Raw genomic sequence first — 18,389 nt, forward strand, 5'->3', positions numbered from 1 at the left:
CCGAAGTTCCGAAGCACAGTATTGCCTAAGTACTAATATACTTACCCAGTGAAAGAAGAAGAATGTTACATTGTAAACAATTTTAAATAAAAAGTATACAAACATAGCCAGGATTCAGCTGTAAGCATTTGCAACACTTACAACAATCAAGTAACATACATTCATATAAAATGTAAGTTACTTGGACATCATGTAATGACAGGAATGAATAAGTAGATAACTCCCTAATTCCCATGGTATTAGGGAGCTATCTACTAAAAGGCTAAATTGGTCTTTCAGCCAAATTTACTAATACTAAGTAAAGATTACTTAGTATTAGTAAATTATGCCCCTACTCGCTAAACCGCGAGTAGGGGCATGTCTATTAAACCTGTGGCTGCTCACTGTAAAAAAAAAAAAAAAACCTATTGCCCCCCCCCCGGCCCCCACCCCTGAGTGGCGGGTGGGGGCCCTAATGTAAAATAATGGAGGGGGACCTATTGTCCTCCCCCCGGGCCAGCACCCCTGAGCGGCGGGTGGGGGCCCTAAATTGGAAGAAGGGGGGGACCAAGTGTCCTCCCCCCTGGCCCTCACCCCTGAACGGCGGGTGGGGGCCCTAAAAAAAATGTTGTCGTCCCCCCAGGTGACTAGGGGTCCCTAAACCCCTAGTCACCCCCTCCCTAAACAATAAAAATTATCCCCCTACCTACCCCCCTCACCCGAAAAATAATGAGGGGGGACCTTTAACTAAGTACCTGTAAAAAAAAAAAAAAAACATAATAACTGATGCAATTGTAAAAAAACTACGAGCGATATTTAGAGGCCAATTTGGGGATTACTGAATAATACCAGCATTTTTTTTTTTTACTGAATAGCCCTTTAATCTGAATGTGGGAGTAATTCTGTACTCATCGTTACATACAGCAAATAATATCTAATTATAAAAACAAAATTACTCTGCAAAACAAGGGCAGTCAAACTTTCTTATAATGAGAAGTGGCTAAATGTAGTGATAATTATAAAATTAGTTCATTATAATTAAATCACATTCAGATACTCGCTGTCATTATAGTCTGCTAATTATTTATATATCTATTTAGCTGTAAGATAAGTCTGTATACAGTGACGATCATACAATTAGGTAACAATCACTGTGAACATTAAAGGAACACTATAGTCACCTAAATTACTTTAGCTAAATAAAGCAGTTTTAGTGTATAGATCATTCCCCTGCAATTTCACTGCTCAATTCACTGTCATTTAGGAGTTAAATCACTTTGTTTCTTGCAGGGTCTAACAAGCTATTAACATAGCAGGGGATAAGAAAATCTTAATTAAACAGAACTTGCAATAAAGAAAGCCTAAATAGGGCTCTCTTTACAGGAAGTGTTTATGGAAGGCTGTGCAAGTCACATGCAGGGAGGTGTGACTAGGGTTCATAAACAAAGGGATTTAACTCCTAAATGGCAGAGGATTGAGCAGTGAGGCTGCAGGGGCATGTTCTATACACCAAAACTGCTTCATTAAGCTAAAGTTGTTCAGGTGACTATAGTGTCCCTTTAAATAATTCTAGTTGTAATATAGTACATTTTTATAGGAGATGTTACTATATTTTATACAAACAGAATGGCGGCTGGATGGATGTTTTCCATATCTATATCTCCCCCTCCCCCGCCAACTCATTCTTCCTAAAACTTAATATTATTTTTTTGAGGAAGACTAATCTATAGTCGAAACGCATCAGCCTTGCATTTCTCACTTGGACTACTTACTGGACTTTGCAGTGTTTATGTTTAGTGATGTCCCGAACTGTTCGCTGGAACCGTTCGCTGGCGAACATGGATTGTTCGTGGCGAAGGCGGCGGGCGAACATATGTCGGTCCGCCCCCTATTCGTCATCATTGAGTAAACTTTGACCCTGTACCTCACAGTCAGCAGACACATTCCAGCCAATCAGCAGCAGACCCTCCCTCCCAGACCCTCCCACCTCCATGACGAATAGGGGGCGGACCGACCATCGCATATGTTCGCCCGCCGCGTTCGCCACGAACAAGATATGTTCGCCGGCGAACGGTTCCAGCGTTCCTGGCGAACAGTTAGGGACATCACTATTTATTTTTGTTTACTCTGCACTGTTTAAAATTGTAGTCCTTATTTTTAATATTTTATTCAAGTGTTAATTTACAATAAATCATTTTAATTAAATATCCCTGAATCCAATTTTATGGTGAATATCAAACATGAATTGGCACCACGGAGCCTATTCTACAGAGCCTGGGGCAGCTCTATAATTGTGAGTTTTATTTTTACAATTTATTTTAACTTGTATTATATAGAGTACACTATGTGTGTTTGTGTTTTATTTGCATTTCAGATTCCTGTAACCACTATAACTATTTGTACCTGGAAGTTTCCTCCCATCTTTTTATATAAATATTCTTGTGTGACCAATCAGAGGTGTATTATTTTTTTTTACCTGATTGTTATTATATATGTTTGTTTGGAGGTGGTAGGGGTAGCACCTGTTAACATACACTCGGTACACACTTTATTTTTGAGTAACAGATGTTCCTATACACCTCTTTGTTGTTATTTAATATTATTTAGATTATTTCTATCATTATACACGGAAACATGTGTATTCCAGTTTTTAGTCAGCCTCTGTTGCCAATGTCTTGCTGGGTTTCATGGGCAGAGTAGTTCACAACATTTTAAATTCCAAAAGTTACACACAGACATTCTAGAAGTGATACTCAGGTACACTCACCTGGGCTGGGCTGACATGCAGGTGTCCCCTCCCTGTGCCTTTAGACCTGTCCTTCTGGTTTAGCCCCGCCCCCAGCCTTTGCACTGAGTGGAACGTTCACCTGGACACCCATAGAACACTGTCAGTAGTTTCAGATTAGTGGTATCTCCTGCGAAGCACAGTCACAGGGGGAGACCGTGCATAGTCGGTTGGCATCTGTCTGCATTTCCTCTGTGGAATTACAAGCACACAGCATTGAAGGCATTAAAGAGAGAGAAAGCCCAGGACAGAGCTCCCACGGTGAGTACCTTTCATTTTAATCACTTCATTAAAAAATAATGGGGCACCCTTTCATTGCCAGGGACCTTGCATGGAGGACAGAGGGAGACAGAGGCATAGTGAGGGAAGTAAATACAAAAAAAAGACAGCAAAATATGTCAAATGAAACATGTAGAGATGGAAACACGATGCAACATTACAAATAAGTGATAACATGTCTTAAAAATTTAATGATGAGAGTATTACTTATATGGGGAGTGTAGAGAGTGATATGGGGAAAATGAAGATATAGGAAGTTATGTGGGGATTGAGAGAGTTACAGATTTGGGAGAGCATGAAGGGAGGTGCATGTATGGGGGGGGGGGAGTGTTGGACAGTATAGAAAGAATTAGGGATGTATAAGGACATGGATTCTGGTACAGGCATGGGGAAGTATAGAAAGTTATTGATATGGTGGACGGTCGGGGAGTTACAGATTTGGGGGTAAGGGAAGAGATGTCTTTAGGGAATGGGTCAGGTTGCAGATACAGTTATATAGTGCAGGGGGGTACAGATTTTGGGAGAGAAGAGACAGGTACATGCATGAGAGTACACATATTGGGAGAATGGAGAAAGATGCAGATATGGGGGGTAAAGAGGGGGCAGGCATTGGGGGGAATTAGGAGAGATACAGATATTGGGAAGGATAAAGAAAGGGGCAGATACATGGGAGAGAGAGTACTGAGTGTTTCATATATGATGGATACAAGAGATGTTCAAAAGAGACAGCAAAAGAGTGCTTGCAGCAGGTATGCGTGACATCCAAGTAGAATAAAGGCATTAAATAAACATTAATATGTACTCACAGCTAAATTAAACAAAACTATTGTAAAAGATGTCAAGAATGCAGTAAGCTAGCACAGTATGGGAGTACAGGGGTAGTTGGGGAGTAATGGGGGGGGGGGGCAGGTATAAGTTACAATAACAAGTGATAGAATGGAGGGGGCTCTGGAAAAGCCCAGATTGCCATGACGAAACAAGTCCTGGCTACCTGGGCAACATGCGTAGCTTGTAGTAGTACAAAGACAGTAGTGTGTGAGAGAATTGTTGTGGTTTTTTTTGTATGTAGTTGGCAATGGCGTAGCACTGTGGGTGACAATCAGTAGGCATGCCTTTTTCTGCAGTGACAGTAGGCCAACATGTTGCATTTGTTTGTGTAATAACGTTTTTGTGGAGGGTTAGTGGAGGTTGACACATGTGATACCCAAGATGGAGATGTACCTACACTGTGTTTGCAGTTAGATGTATGGGAAGGTGGAGTTTCCATTTCAATTATCTGTCCCTTAATGAGCTGCTTGGCAGCATAGCTTGTAATGTGAGAAGTGATACTGGCACTGCTACCATCCCATGCCCTCCCTCAGATGTTTATTACTGAAAGGGTTGGCACTAGGTTATGTAAGATGATATGGTGAGTCTGGCATCAAAAGTATTTGCGTTTTTACGTATGTATTTATTATGTATATACAGCGTCATTGTCCATAACTGACCCAGTAATTTTACCTCAAAATATCCAAACTGCAAAAAGTCTCCAACCCACGAATGTTTCTGTGTCAGCGATTCAGGCCTACATATAACATTTACCTACTATTTACAGTTCAGTGAATAACCCTGTCACGAGCTTGGGTTGTTTGTTTGTTTTTGCTTCAGTGGGGTGTATTTCAATTTTAAAAATGAAATTATGGTGGATGGAAAAACAAACCGCTTTAAAATAAACTCCGATTTGTATACTTGCATTCTTTGTGTTCATTAGGGGAAATGGGACTGCCAGTGATCAAACAATCATGCAATTTGATGTTATGTTTATAATGGGTACCAGCCAAATACTAAACAAATATATATAACGCAATATGCACAATTATATTTTGAGATCTTCACTGACGTGATACCTACAGGGTTTTGGGTTTTTTAGGAATTTTTGCGAATTGATTCCGAATGGCAAAAGTGAGTTGAATATAGCTGATCTGAAAAAATTCTCAATCTCCGCTATAGAGACAGCTTGGCTATTTTGCCTCCCTTTTTCCATTTGGAATTATTCACAATAATTTTGGAGTTTAGTGAATAACTCTGTTAGCTATATAGGCTGCATCTAAAAAAGTGAATACATGTTATTTTCACTATGGCCCTGTCATATCTAAATATTCCATAAAGATATAATCTTATGAAATACCCATGCTGACGGAGTATTTTAATGAAATTCCAACGCAATCCAAAGATCACAAATGAAGGCTGTGCGATTCAGAAATTGTATCGCTCATCCCAAGACATCATCTTTAGAGGCTCCACCGGTCTCATGGGCAAGACCGGCGCGTCCTATAGGCGACTTAGGCAGTCACCTAGGGCGCACCGACCCTGGGGTGCAGGTTTTGAGTGACTCGGCAGGAGGGAAGCGCCCATCATCATCCTCTTGTCCCCATATGGTGGTAAGTATGCAATTCAGTATATTAATATTGGCACTAATCCCTAATTTACCTCACATTAAAGGGCCACTATAGTCCCCAGAACCATCTACAGCTTGATGTACTGGTTCTGGTGTCTATAGCCTGTCCCTGCAGGTTTTTTAATGTAAACACACTGCGGGGGGCGGCAAATATTTGTGTTGCCTAAGGCGACAAAAACGTGATCAGATATAGCTGGCATCAACACTTGGTACTGCCATCTTCTCTTGAGTGCACAGTTAACATCCATAGGCTTCTACCGCACATATGTCAAGATGATTGTGGTGATATGAGATGGCTTGCAAATCTAACTCTTTGCTTTCCGTAGCTTTAGATAAAAAAATATACTTAAAGTGGCACTGTCACTTTTTAGCCATGCATAAAGATCTTTATAAAAAACACTTTTAGAATGCACTGGAATGCCACTTGAAATTCCAACACAACCAAGAGAGACCTTGTGATGGATGCACCAAGGAGAAAGGATTTAAGTTATCATGTCTTTCTATCATCCTTTCCAAGCTCTCATGAACTATCGTGGAACCACACATCCCTTTACGAGGTCTTTTCATAAAATGCAAAGATCACACTTGTGACAGTGCTACATTAAATTAAACTAGTCCCTATTTTGTCTTAGGTATAACTTGCAAATGAAATAGAATTACAAAGAACCTTAACAGCTAGTTTTTAATAAATAATTAAATTTCCTAGGCAACAGGTCTCCTACACGGCACTAACAAAGAACACAGAGTATTATCTGACAGTAAGTGGGCAGACATACTCGCTAATGTTCTACGCAACATCCTATTAACTGTGAGCAGTATGGAAATTTGTAGGGATCTTCTTTATTATATAATTCACCATGTCATTACCAGGAAGAGTAAACAGATGCTTCACATTATTATACACTGCTTCATGTTTATTATCAAAGAGTTTGAGTAGAGAGTCATTGGTGACTGTGTGTTAAGGTTTGTCGGCATCATCTGAAAGAGCTGTGTCTCCACCACGTCATTCACCAAACCAAAAGAGTTGTGGGGAGTTGACAAAGAAGTTGCAAAATGTTAGTTGGACCAAATGAATAGACAAAAATAGCTGAAATTGACATTTTTAATTCTTCTACTTTGGCTTAAAATTTGAAAATCACTTTATATTCACATTTTAGAAACACGGGCCTGTGCTTAATGAAATAGCAAGAACAAACAGAATCTCTAAATTGGTTCATTTGGGACTAGTTTTTGCAATTTGCTTATCAGTGTTTAAGAACAATTTAGCCTTCCAGCTGAAGTGGTAGAGGTTAACACAGTAAAGGAGTTTAAGCATGCGTGGGATAGGCATAAGGCTATCCCAACTATAAGATAAGGCCAGAGGCTAATGAAAGTATTTAGAAAATTGGGCAGACTAGATGGGCCGAATGGTTCTTATCTGCCGTCACATTCTATGTAAATGGGCAACTCCCATCTCACACAGCCAGCCAAAGTTCTTGTGTGTAGCTTGGAGGTTTTTCTGTTGCGAGTTGCAGACAAAATTAATGAGGGTGATTATCATCGAACAGTACGGCAAAAAGGCCACATTTCCAGAAATCAGTAGCCAGATTATGAGTTTTTGCAACCACTTGCTTTGTCCTGACATAAGCGTGCATTCCTTTGTTACCTTTCTTTGCTATATCAGGTATACAGTGGCATATGTCTCATCAAAGCAGGTTAGTCTAGTATAAACAGCACATGTCTCTTGTCCTCATAGAAACACAAACAAAAGAACCTTTGGCCCTGATTGTCCCTAACACTGCATGGCGACATAGTGTCAAACATTCCTGACCCAGGACCCGTAATCGGTATTGTACCTGCAGGCTGGCTTGTTTAACAGTTGACCTCTTAGAGCACAATAAAAGCAATGATGGAATAATACAACATTAATAATGAGCTACTTTAGATGTTTATTTAAGGAGCTGTCTTGTGATTCTCTAGGCAGTCTCTGGGATTAGAAAATGAAATATCACCCGCTGTATAAATGCTAAATGGACAGGTGCCTGCCTTATATTGACCTTACCTGCAGAGGATGCCAGCTGCAACTTCTGTGTACCTGTCACTGTGTCAGTACAAAGAGCAGCTCAATTCTATGAGTGCTTTATTTTTATTTTATTATTTTTTTTTTTATTTTTTTTTTTTTTTACTGGGCCTTAAAATCCACTACCCAATGAAGAAATCCATGATGTGTAAGGGCAATTATTTTTTTTTAAAGAGACACTCCAGGCAGTAGTAATTCCCTCATATTTCTGAATAAATGTGTAATCTAATTTAGTTTAAAGCTGTACATTAAAAACACATAAAAAAAACATTCTCGCCATTGACAGTTCTGCTTTTCTTGTAAATCCCCAGGGTTCGTAGCGGCTGGCATTGAGCTCTGCCAAAACTATGCCAAAACTGTCAATCCGAACTTATGTTGTTTTCATATAGAACAAATAATATATCATATCTCCAAACATTGGGAGCTATGTAATAGGGATGGGTGCGCGGGCCTTCTGGGCCATCAGTGGCAACACTCACAAGCCCACTGAAGCCGTATGCCATCTAGAGGACCTGCCTATCGGAGCTGGAAGCTCACTTTTGGCTTAAACCAATCTATCCTAGGAGCCTTTTAATTGGCAGTCATCTTTATTCATGATGCAGCACTAACAAAACCTGTTGGTTCTCCACGCCTATTAAAAAGAAAAGATCATAGATGTGTGATCTTCAGAGATGTGTGTGTGTGATCTAGCAAAGATTGCAAGTTTGTTAGGGCCTTGTAAAAATATGCATGGGCTTAACCTCTCCATCCGCTGAGCACACAATTAACCTGTCCTTCTGACACATGCAAAACGACTTAACTAGAGGCTGGGAGATAGCGATATGCTTGTTAATTTCTTCTGTTAGCCACTGGGCCAGTAAGGTCTCTGCCTTCCATGAACTTGGAGTGTGGGCTATACCTAGAACCCTGCAAGGTTTCTGGGCACAAGGCATGCAATATTTCAGCACCACGTCAAATGTGAGTAAGCAATGCGTATGTGTGTGTCTTTGTTTATTATACTGTATAACACTGTATGTTTGTGTCGGTATGTGTTCATGTGTATGTGCATGTTCAGTGTAAATAAGTTTTTATGCCAGTGACTGTAGGTCTGTGTGTGCAAGCTGGGTGTCAATACCTGTTTATGCCAGTGCTTGTATGTCTGTGTGTGCAGGTTCAGTGTTAAGGCATGTTTATGTCAGTGATTGGGTGTGTGTGTGTGTGTGTGTGTGTGTGTGTAAGTTCAGTGTCAATACATGTTTATGTCCATTCCCCGCGTCAGGTGCCTACTGCAGGTTATTGTCAGTCACGAGTGAAGGCTAATAGAGCTGCATGCAATTCACAAACTGTGCAGTGAGGAACTTGGCTTTAAACAGACTCCCCTTACATAGGAAGTCAATTTCAAGCTGTCAGCAGCATTTTTTGTTACATAATTATAACACTGTGCTATGTCAAAGAGTAAACAGTATAGCAATATGAATGTAAGACATTGTAGTAGCAGGTGTGTCTTACACCTTTCTTGGTAAAGGATACGATTAGAATAAAGCATTAACCTAAATGCTAAATTTTTGTAATAATTCAATTATTTCTGTAGAAACTAGGGAAGATTAAACTATAGTGTGACATCCGCACTCCACCCAAAAATACGTGTTTTTTTCCTTTTGCAAGCGATGCTATAAATATTTATTTTTCAACAAGCCAAAAAAATAGAATTTTCTACATTGAACTCAGGGATTTCAATCTTGTTTTTATAGAATGTTAACCGATGGCAGGAGGTTCTGCACCGCATTCTCCTTTGCATTTGAGCACTCTCCTCCCCCACTTCTCTAAGATTATTGTTCTCTGTATTTTTTGTTTTGTTTTTATTTTTACTAATTTTCAGACAATTTGCCTTCAATTATGAATAAAAAACAAGTAATATTCAAAGAGAATTAGCCTGTGTTTAGTGGATCTTCAGACTCACCCTTGCTGCATGAGAGCAGCCATCTTTAAATCCTCTTTGGTAGTAGACCCCACTTACCCAGATGAGGACATGCATCATTTTAGTGTCTCGAACTATCTCAGTATATTGATATGCCCGGTGCTTGAACAAGCTTTTATGTTACCTGCATCGTCATGTGCTGCAGAGTTCTGCCAATTTGATTTATATTTTAACATTTTCTTTTGTTTATTTTTGTATATAATGGTACAATAATCATACATTTCACAACTGTGAAAACAAAATAGATAATAATTACACGACCAAAGCACAACATTTTGAGTACTACACATTTTAAATGCTTTCCTGAACTATGCAGTTTTCACAGCTTAGTGTTTTTAAGGGGACTTTTGATCACCATAATGGAGTATGTGGCCTCAATGTTATATGGGGACATGATTACAAAACTCTGAAGCCAGGGGACAGTGAACAAAACAGAGCAGAATCGACAAGCTCTAAGCTTGTACGTATTCTAGAATGTAATTATTTTTTGTTGAATAAATGATGATTTCAATGTGTTTGATGGAGTACCCAATTTAAACGGCAATAATTAGCTTGGTGGGTTATTTTCACCTCTAGTGGCTGTCTACCAGGCTGTCTACAGTGCTGTCTAACAGCCAGGGACTTCCGGGTTGTTAGGCGACTTGATCCTGGACATCCTCATGCTATGCGTCAACCAAAAACCCCATAGGAAAGCACTTTATAATGCTTTTCTATAGGGAAATCCTAATGTAAACGTGGCCATTGCTGCACATGTGCATTAGGTCTCCCCCGCTGGCTGACGACGGCAGGGAATGAGCGAAAGCAGACCCGAGCTAGCGCCGAGGGACACCGGCGCTGGACTGAGGTAAGTGACAGATGGGGCTTTTAAGCCCTTCTGTACTGTGGGGAGGTAGACATGGAACACGAGAGGATGAGCTATAGTGCCAGGAAAACAACTTTGTTTTCCTGTCACTTTAGTTACTCTTTTGAGTCTTGAATGCAGGACATGACAATGTATTGTAAATAAAAAATAAAAAAATAAAAAAAGCTTTGTTAATTCCTGCTAGTGAAGATTAACCAGCATTTCACTAGTGTACTAAATTAAAGAGTTTGCTGCTCCCACCCACTGTAAGGAGGGGTAGCGATATGGGAGGACATTTCAACACTGTCACCACTCAATGGTCTCTGCTTAATATAATCATAAAACGGTGAACTTTGATTCTTCAAACACAGCAGTAAACATCTCCTTAAAGATACAGTCCCTTTCCAAACAGATGCTGCTGCCTATATTCATTCTAGTTATTTCATTATTATGGTTTCATTTTAAGAGAATATCTATATACATTTTTGTCCCTTTTATGGGCTATTAAGAACAAAGGCTGCATTTCTAAAAAAGGGTGCTTTAATGTTTGCAAAGGAAACAATACATATATTGTATATTTCTTTAGAATTACAATTATAGACCACACACTAATTATATGATTATGATTACATTTGACAATAAAGTGATCCTATTTTTAGGTGTGGGTCTGTGTGTGCAGACACTGCATCATGTTGTACAGGATTTAACTTTTTGTCCAGAATCAGGATGGTACTTAATGCAGTAGCGTAGTTTAGCACAAAAAAGCAAAGTTACTTTTTGTAAGTAGTCTTTAAAGTGACAACCTCCATTCATTTTGATCATACACATGTTTTGCCTAATTTTATAGGTACTTGGCGGTAGAGGCCTGGCAAATTTGAGCTGAGGGCAAGTACAAACAATCTGCACTTGTCCCACCTCCCTTAGTTTTTTAGCTCTGTGTTCCACCACTGCATAGCCAACAACGATGGCTGAATGTCATGAACACTGTCCTCCTACCCTGTGGTCATTTGTAAACTCCTACAGAGATAACATAAATACTCATTATAATCTGGTCAACCCCAGGTTCTAGAGCACATAGTCGAATGGAAAAGGAGCTGCAAAAACACTGCCTGCTGCCTCTATTCTGCAATACCCTGTCATCCAAATGCATCTTCAGATTTTTAAAGGGAAATGCATCACTTTGAGACCATTGCCTCACAATGCAGGCTGAGAAAAAGCAGATGGATATTATCATTTTTTTTCATGATATATACATGCGTCTTCTTTCTAATGCTTTCCACACCCACTCCAGGAGGGACATTGATCTAACCAATCAATGCCCAATCCCTAGGAATGCCTGACAGATTTATATATGTGCAGTTGGAAGATCTCTTCACCTTGATGATACCCTGGCAGGGGAAAAAGGCCAGTGTGATTATGCAGAGCAGGCTCCATTGTTGGGTTTCTCTCTCCTGCTCCTGCACAATGATGCCCTGCTTCTGTCATTAGTGGACAGATCTGAAACGGAGATGGGTGTGTAAGAGGGAGGGAGGATAAGGATTAAGAAGAAGCTACCCCAAGCTGAGGAGCGTGCCCACTAATGCAATCAGACCAAGTTTATAGTGAGTTTATTAACCTTTTTTTTTCATACTTTTCAGAATTTGTTGTGCTTTATTTTAGTTTGTATATTTATTTTAAAGTGTTTGCTTACTGGTTTAAAAAAAATAATTGTCAAGCTTTAATCTGCAATAGAATGTTGTGAGGTTGCAGGTTACAACTCCTTTTATGCTAGTGGCTCAGGGGCCAATTATTCCACTGCCCACTTGCCACCCCTTCTATGATGCTTGGTTGCACAGGTGAGCAGACACCAATTTGTGATGCGAACATGTAAAATGAAAAACACTAATTTTCAGAGCATAGCAAGCATGTGCTAAATATGTGACCTACTGTGTACAGTCAGTGACACTGTCACGGACCCCGGATCGCCGCGAGGTGTGGTCGCACCCGACCGGTGCGGCCGCTTCGACGGACTGAGCCTACCTGCTCAGCGGCGAGTCGGGAGCCGCTCCGCCGGGTTCTCCTGGCCGCCTGCCCAGATTTAAGATGGCTCCAACCATGCCGTCACAGCCATAAATAGCTCCGCCCCCCACGGTCACACGAACGTGCGTAGGTCACACGAACGTGCGTTGGTCAAAGGTCACCCTCTGACCAATCACAGTCAAAGGTGGGATATTTAAATCCCTAAAGTTCCCTGGTTCTTTGCCCTGTCGTGGTTTCTGTTCCTGGTTTCCGAGAGTGCATTTTTTTGTCCTGTTTTTGATATTCCCGGTATTTTGACCATTCCTGACTATTCTGATTTCTGGTTTCCCTGACTTGGCTTGTTAAACGGTATTGTATATTTCTGGCTTCCTTGACCTCGGCTATCCCTTGACCATTCTCTGTCTTTAACGTATTAGTCCGGCCATTCTAAGGACCGGTTTACATTCTATCATTTTCCGTTCTGTCTATGTAGATGTTACATAGTTCTGCGTGCTGGACCACACTAGCAGTCGTGACGGACAGGTTACATACCAAGGTGCATAAGTAGAAAACATAGCTATAACAAAGTTTTGCATCAAGTGGAAAGTCCAAGACGCATATCTTTGTTCTGTAAAGTCTAATCAGTATTCCAGATTATAAATTCTTTATCTCATATTAAAGGTGTGATCTTAACCGAGTTCTGCCTTGGTTGGCAAAGTGTACAAGACCTTTGGCATTAGATTTATTAAGCAAATAGCATTTTAAAGAGTGATTAATAGGATTTTTTTGCAGATACATTTCCGTATCTGAATATTTGGTGCAGGTTTTAAATAATGGGTTGGAGGTGTACGTTATCTTTGATGGTCAGAAATGACCCCCGTGCTGCAGGTAAAAAGCGAAATATTGCATCATTCTGAACGTATTAGAAAATAACTACATAAGAGAATGTTGAACTTCACCATACTGATTTGCACAAAGTACATGCAATCCCTACCATCTCTGCTGGAAGGCTGATACAGATTACATTTTAAAAATGTTTGTTGTCAGTGATGTGATTATAAGTACCGGTGAGGCCGGCAAGTCTTTAATTTTTCTAAATCCTAAAATATTGGCAACGGAATAGGGAAAAAAAAAAAACCTAAATAATACATAGACATAGCCCAGCTCATCAAGAGTTAAAATTTTAGAATAACTGTGGTATGTGTTATTATTTGGTAATGGTAATGCATATCTCCTAAGGAGGAGAACACACAGAACAATTGTGCAATATTGCATTATAAAGTTCAGGTCATACAAAAAAGTATAAATATAGACAATACCAATATGATAATCCGAAAAAGCAGGTCGAACCAGCAATGCTGCAACAGTCCAGTATTAGAGTGATAGTTGTTTATTAAGACCGTCTTCCGCAATGCATTTGGGATACTAACTCTGGACTTTTTCCAGACTTTCTAGTTCTTCCTGTTTTGTCAGATTAATGCGGAACTTTTACTTGTATGTTTTCACAGTAACAGTTTGATTAAAAATAAACACAGGTTTGCAAGATTGCGAACAATTTAAACCCTTGTAAAATAATAGCAAGTGTTATAACACAAGATGTTTAGGAACACTGTGAAGCCATCTTCTCCCTGAAAATCCTGGAATCCGGATGTGCCAGAATTTCAATCTTAATGATATCCTTTTCCTAAAAATAAAAAAAAAACAGGCCTCTATGGAAGATGGGTGACATCAACAAACACTTGCTGAGCATGCACATTAGATCACTGGTATGTTTATGCGCATGCATATTAAGTCCACAACTTTGCATAATATACACATTGTCATGCCTTCCATAGTAGCTCCTTCTTTGTCTCATGTATGAAAAATACACCTTTAAAAATAACAGTTTACACATTTTTTTCCTTCTTAATTATTTAACTTAGTAAAATAAAAGCAAGAAAAAAGTAAGAAATATTTGTCCACTGTTTTCAAGGAATGTTTGTGTGCAGCAGGACTTAATTGAAACCTTTTCTGCTGTGCTTTAGCTTCATGGTTTAATAGAGCCTCTATTTGAAGGGGCAATTTGGTCACTAATCCTTTATCCTATTAACCTTCTGTGGAGGCAACCCGTGCTTAAAGGGACACTCTGGGTACCAGTACTTGTATAAAAAAAATAAATGTTTTGCAGAATGCTGCACCATAAGCCGGCCTTTTTAGCCACACCCACTCACTTCAAAACAAGACTTCCTGATCAAAAAGGAATGCACACTGCTCAGCCACTGATGCTGAATGATCTGGACAACAAAACAACCTGCAATGGAAGGAGAGGACACCATTGAAGGCATATAGTAAAGCGGATGCAAAAACAATACAGAATATTAATGAGGTAAAAATCTCTCAAAATGCTATAACATTGTATTGGTGCCTGGAGTGTCCCTTTAAAGTTCTAAACATGTAGGGGGCAAACATTATGTGCAAGTAGGGGCAAACAAATCGACACATGAATCATGGGTCAGGATCAAACAGAGGGGCCCAGGACTCTTCTACCACACAAAAAATATTTTTAAAAAATGCATTCACTGTTTACTTTACCTTTTTGATAAATATACTTTTTTTGTTTGGCTTTATGGGTTGGGTTCAGTTTAAAAAATGTAATGTGTTTCCTTGAATTTCTTTTTATTCTGTAGATTTGCTTAGACACACCGACCTAAAACCTGTACTTCTGGATTTTCTGTACTTAAAATAGCAATATACACTGATATTTGTTCTATCTTGTGATGGCCTTTTTGCTGATGGTTCCATTAACCCTTTAATGGCCAATGACTCTTCCAAAATGAAATATTCTACTTATTTAGCCTTAGCGCAGCTATGTATCGCGTAATATGTTGGACATTCTGCCCCAAAGACCAAATTATGGTGAAGGCATGTAATGTAATTGGTTATTGGTTATCAGCCCTGAAAATATGGTGCACAAATGATTATCTTCCTAAGGGAATGTAGGATATATATATATATATATATATATTATTTGCAAGTTTAAAAAGTAAGATCAAGTGGGATCAACGTTTCAGTCCTTTTCAGGACTTTCATCAGAAATATATATAGAAATCCAGACATACATATGTTGACTGTGCTGTATGGATGTATGGATTAGTCTGGTCACTAATTCAATTGCTTTTTAGTGTCTTCTGACAGTAAGGAATTTATTTTATGGTAGTGAACCCCATGTCTTTGCTTACATCATGCATTGGACACAGGGAAACCCTAACAATATGCAAATATGTCAAAACAACGTTTAAAGGAATACTCTAAACAACAACACAACTATAGCTTAATGAAGCAGTTTTGGTATCTAGATTATGTCTCTGCAGCCTCTCTGCTCAATTCTCTGACACTTGGGCCTTAAATTATTTTTGTTGCTGTTTGTGCAGCCCTAGCCACACCTCCCTTGGCTGTGATTCCGCCTACATGAAACAAATGGTATCCTTTTCAATTAGATCTTACAGCACAGTGTGTTTAGTTTAGAAATTTTCATTTCCTGCTCTGTTAAATTAACTTGAATCAAGCACAGGAGGCTCCAACAAGCAATTAACCGTGCAAGAGACACTTGTATATTAAATATACTGTGTATGCATTAAAGGAAATTTAAAAATGAGGTCTATGTTAACAGTAAGTGTGTAGGGAGACTGCGTGAGTCATGTGCAGCGGAGGTGCTGCTAGGGAGGCACAAACAAAATGTTTTAACACCTAAATGGAAGAAAGCAGAGCATGTGACTGCATAGGTATGACCTATACAACAAAAACACTCAATTAGTTATGTTGCTGCTTAGATTTTCCTTTAAAAGATAGAACTTGTTATAGGTAGACAAAGACAAGGGTAAACACATTTACAATTCAATAGCCATACTGAGGAAATGTTTTTAAGAGATTTTTAACCAAAACATAAAAAGGTATTCATCTGTTGCACAATTTTTAGGACCTAAAGATCTCAAGTTCTAGACCAGGGGTTCTCAACCCAGACCTCACGTACCCCCTACCTGTCCAGGATTTAGGGATTACCCTGTTGTGTTTAAAGTGTTTTTTTTTCTTCGTCTTTGAAAAGCACAGTAGACACAACTGGGTAATCCCTAAATCCTGGACTGCTAGGGGGTACTTCATGACTGGGTTGGGAACAACTGTTCTAGACTAACAGGACTATGTACTAAAACAGAAAGTGTATGGAATAGACCAGGGAAGTGCAAAATTCTGTTTAACCTGTTTTGGTAATGATTTAAAAAAATAAATAACAAAGTTCTATTTTTTTTTCTATTTGCAGGTTACATTTGATATATTATGTGTTTTTTGGCCCTGCCATTATTTCTGTATTTAGTACTTGTCAGCACATTAATAAGGATAAAATGTACCAAGGACAAATAGCACGTCCTGCTGATGGCATGCCTTGGATATTTCTGAAGGGATAAGAGTAGAGCATGCGTGTATTTGTTTAGCTGTGTTGTATAAGTGAAGGAAAAACTATTTCATTCTTAACAAAAAAAGGGTTTTATAAGTTTAAGTAGGTGAAATTCCATTCTTAAGCCTGGCTCTTCAATACCCTACTGTTTGTGTAGGTCGGCAGTACAGGTTTGTGTCCTGTTGTTATGAGATGAGAGGGTATAAAGATATCAAGTATCTGTCTTGGGGTTGAGCAGAAGGTGTAAATCATGCACTCTTTGTATTGGGTGTATGTGAGAAGGCTTTGTCTTCTACATTTTCGAGAAGGTGAAAATGATGCAGTCTGTTTGAAGAATATGAGAAGCATGTGCCCTGGATAAAGGGGGAAAAAATATCTGAGTATTAAGAGACTATTGGAGGAATCCTGTATATTATCAAGTAGTTTTTTTTTTTTGTTTTTTTTTATATCACCTAATCTGCTCTTTATTTCAATGAGCGAATCATGTTTTTGAATTCTATAATGCACAATTAATTACATCCATGAAGAATACGATTTACTATAAGGCCACCCTAGTCAAATTCATTAGGGCCAGGCGTTAGACAGGGACCCCAGAACCATGAATTTGCTTGACCCCATTAACCATCCCTAAGTAAAGAATGAAAGGTGGGGCCCACACTGGTAACCTGTCTAGGCCCCATGGGTTCTTAATCATTTTCTGAATCCGTGCATTATTCCTCGAAATGTACAGTATCATCGCCACTAAGCAAATAGGTATTTGGTCTAATTAGGAGGAGTTATATATATGCAGCCTGAGATTAGTGGGGTTTAGGAAAACAAACACATATTCCTGACGCTGTAGTGTTAAAACTACCATCTAGCCCCTCTGGCCCTCTCTTTCCTACCTAAATATAGTAAAATATTACTTGTATACAAGTCTGCAGCTCCTGGCTCTGCCCCTGTCTGCCTCAGACCTGCCCCTGCCTGCTGACATCATCAGAAGTGGTGGTCTGAGCCAATCACAATGCTTCCCCATTGGATTGGCTGAGACTGTCAAGGAGGCAGATCAGAGGCAGAGCCAGCACAATTCAAACACATCCTTGGCCAATCCGCATCTGCTCATAGAGATGAATGGAATCAATGCATCTCTATGAGGAAAGTTCAGTGTCTCCATGCAGAGGGTGGAGACACTGAATGTTGTGATGCACACTAGGCAGGACTGCCCCAGGAAGTACTCATAGAGATGCATTGAATCAATGCATCTCTGAGCGGTAAGTTCAACGTCTCCATGAAGAGCGTGGAGATGTTAAACGTTAGTGCTGGACACAGTGCAGCACTGCCCCAGGAAGCACCTCTTGTAGCCATCCAAGGAGTGGCCAGTGAAGTTATCACTAGGCTGGAATGTAAACACTGCATTTTCTCTGGAAAGACACTGTTTACTGCAAAAAGCCTGAAGGGAATTATTCTACTCACCAGAACAAATGCATCAAGCTGTATTGTTCTGGTGACTATAGTGTCCCTTTAATTCAGCCCTCTTGTTAGTTTAATTCATAGTGGCAACTGCAAATTGTAACTGCTGGCCATGTAGGTAACTCCCACTAATATTGGGCATACCAGGAAATGTACATTTGGTGAATGTTTAGACC

General features: G+C 39.5%; 1 protein-coding gene and 1 long non-coding RNA gene across 2 annotated transcripts in view; both read left to right on the top strand.

The window, feature by feature from the left end:
• The window catches only part of LOC134578261 (uncharacterized), a 550,797-nt gene that overhangs the window by 40,361 nt on the left and 492,047 nt on the right, over positions 1-18,389 (top strand). The gene's annotated exons all lie outside the window — the stretch shown is intronic.
• Positions 2,816-18,389, top strand: part of EPS8L2 (EPS8 signaling adaptor L2) — a 153,401-nt gene continuing 137,827 nt past the window's right edge. Inside the window, exon 1 of the mRNA XM_063437230.1 lies at positions 2,816-3,025. The gene's annotated coding sequence lies outside the window, so the exon portion shown is untranslated. The remainder of the gene's footprint in view (positions 3,026-18,389) is intronic.

This window comes from Pelobates fuscus, chromosome 12 (assembly GCF_036172605.1).
Source record: "Pelobates fuscus isolate aPelFus1 chromosome 12, aPelFus1.pri, whole genome shotgun sequence".
In the NCBI taxonomy this organism is placed as follows: Eukaryota; Metazoa; Chordata; class Amphibia; order Anura; family Pelobatidae; genus Pelobates; species Pelobates fuscus.